Raw genomic sequence first — 2877 nt, forward strand, 5'->3', positions numbered from 1 at the left:
AATGCTGCAGCCAGAGTTCTGATGAGAACTAACAGCAGAGATCCTATTTCTCCAGTTTCAGCTTCTCTTCATTGGCTCCCTGTTCAATTCAGAATAGAATTTAAGATTCTTCTCCTCACATAAAAAGCCCTTAATGACTGAGCTCCATCATATCTTAAAGGGGAACTCCGGGGCATTTGAAGCGTGTTTCCATTGCTAGAGGTTGTCAAATACTGATAGTAGGACACAGACAGGTGCAAATCTGCGCTCCCTGTGTGGAGATCGCGCTGTTCACACACCCTGTCATGCGAGGCTAATACGTGGTGGCTAAGGGGCAAGCGCTAATCCTTCCACGTAAAACAACAACTTGCACACTGCAGAAACGTCACACCACTTTATAACCCATCCGACAATAAAGTCACAAGCCTTACCATCAAAACCATATGCATGGTTCTCACATTACTGGCATGGGGACGTTACAAAACAACTTTATAAACAGCATGTAACTCACCGGTTAGTTGTACACTCGCGCATGTGAAAGCCCATAAGAGTCGATGGACGATAATCCCATGTACAAAACAATTATCTTCTCTAGAAAAACTGCGTTCAAGTATTTAAAACATTACAACAATACATGCCCAGTAATATTGTTTGTAAACAAAATGACTGATACGGAAGTGAAATCCAAAGTGGAAAGGCCTGAATCAAAATGGTCAATTAAATGAACACCTAAAGGAATGTGCTTTTACGTAAAGACTTGTAAGGAAAACCGCTCTGCAAAAATGAAACAAGCTAAAAAGTGTATGGATAAAATCCACGGCCTAATGGATCAGATGGAAATTCCGATGCTGTGAACGCGCAGCTTGCCTTGTTCATTCAGTGCTACGAGGAGGCGCTCAACATACATGAGGCAGTTATGGAATTGCCTCTACCAGAAGATGACCAAAAACTTAACACCAACAACCAAAACTTTGAGGATGAGTGCATGATTCCGTCTGACTACAGAAATGAATATTTGCTAGCTCACACATGTTGAGTGCTTGTGCAGTTTTTCCTTCCTTTTCCTGCTGTGTTTTACCGAGGTGATCATAGATGAGAGAAGACTCCAGCGCAGGTCTGAAGGAGAGAGACTGTGGACCCGACATTGCCGTTATGCACCTAGGGTTTCCGTGACGATGAGGAGCTCCCAGCCGGATGAGAGAAGCTGATGTTAAAAAAAAGCAATAAAGGAGGACTTGGGGTAGGTCCTTTTTAGTGTCACAAAGTCGTGATCAGTTAAAAGGCACATTATATACTGCATTTAGATGATATTAGCTGATATTATAGAAAAAGTAAAGAAACAAGCTGCTATTTTAAAAACAAAAGAGGACAAATTGTCACAAAGTTATGCTTAAGCTTAAATCAGGACTTTCTTTCTGTCTTCCTTGTAGGACCTCACAGTGGACATGGACCAGTCCCAGGAAGCTCCAGCTGCACAGCCGTCCCCTGAACACACTCCAGCACCAAATCTGCTCCCAGACACCGGACTATTGATCGGCCCCAGCTGAAACGATGAAAAGCATCCCACACCGAGCCGTACAGATGAAGCCGTCTCCGTGTGTGAAGCTCCTCACAGACACACAGAGAAGAAGATCTGCTCACCTACACCTGCAGAAATAACAGTCGAGACGAGACGCAGATAACTGGGACTGAAAGACAACCAGTGGGACAGTGTTGTTCTTTAAAGACATTATTCGTAAATGATGTATTTAAAACAAAATGTTTGCATTTACATTTTACATGCTGCTTTGGTGCTGGAATCAATAAAAATGAACAGTTTTTACACTTAGCCTCTCATCTGCTAAATGAAACACCAAACAATAACTTTGCCTCAGAGAACGACCATCTTCTGATGCAACACTCTTAAAAGCAGACCCTACAGAGCTTTCTGCAGTCTGTCAGACACATAAGGAATATTTTACTCATCTGAATTCTAAATGATCCGCTATAACATTTGATTTAGTCTTTCTTTAACTAATATCCACAGATATGACAGAACAAACATGGGAGGCAGTTTACAGCAGCTGTTGGTAGAATGCCTTTAAAGCCCAGAAGAAGCTTTTTTTCTACTCATGTCTACGAAAGTGCATCAAATTAAATTGTATTATCCAAAAGTCTGTAATTCAACAGGTTTTTCTTCAAGTTTGCTTAACACTGACATGACATCACAGCTCTTTCAGCTGCACCATGTGGAAATATTTCAGGGTTTTTTCCAGAGGGCTGGCTCAGTCTAATGAATTTATCTGGAAAATGCATAGTACTGAGGAGGATGTTGTTTAAAACTCCTCTCTATTTATGACAACATCAACCAGCCATCTTCATTTCTGGATATATGTTATAAAAATAATAATTAAAAAAAATATATATATGTATCTGAAAGGGTTTTAAAGGTTCTCCTGATTTACCTGGATGTTTATGCTCATTGTCCCAGTGCAGGAGCAACTGAATAATGGTGGTACCCTCTAAAACACAATGACATGGGTCTCTGCAAGTTAGAGATATGGACTGAAAAATGCGCCTCTCATCACTGCCGAAGCTGCCACGAGCTTTTAGTAACTTAAGACAAAGTTGCTCATTATTTTACACATCATTTCTGCTACCACTGTAGACACATCTGAAACTTCCAACAGAATTGTGAATTTGTTGGAATTTTTTGTCGTGTTTTATTCTGTTATTGAACGTTAACTTGCAAGATCTTCTACAATAAATAAATAGCAAAGGGTTTCCCTAAACTCAGTACACAATGCAAAATATAAAAAGTTAAAATATCGCCTAATATGCGATGATTATGTGTGAATTATGAGCGAAGCGCTGTTTTATGATAGCTGGAAAATGGATGGAGGGATGGAGAGAGGGAGG

This window comes from Odontesthes bonariensis, chromosome 15 (genome assembly GCF_027942865.1).
Source record: "Odontesthes bonariensis isolate fOdoBon6 chromosome 15, fOdoBon6.hap1, whole genome shotgun sequence".
Lineage (NCBI taxonomy): Eukaryota > Metazoa > Chordata > Actinopteri > Atheriniformes > Atherinopsidae > Odontesthes > Odontesthes bonariensis.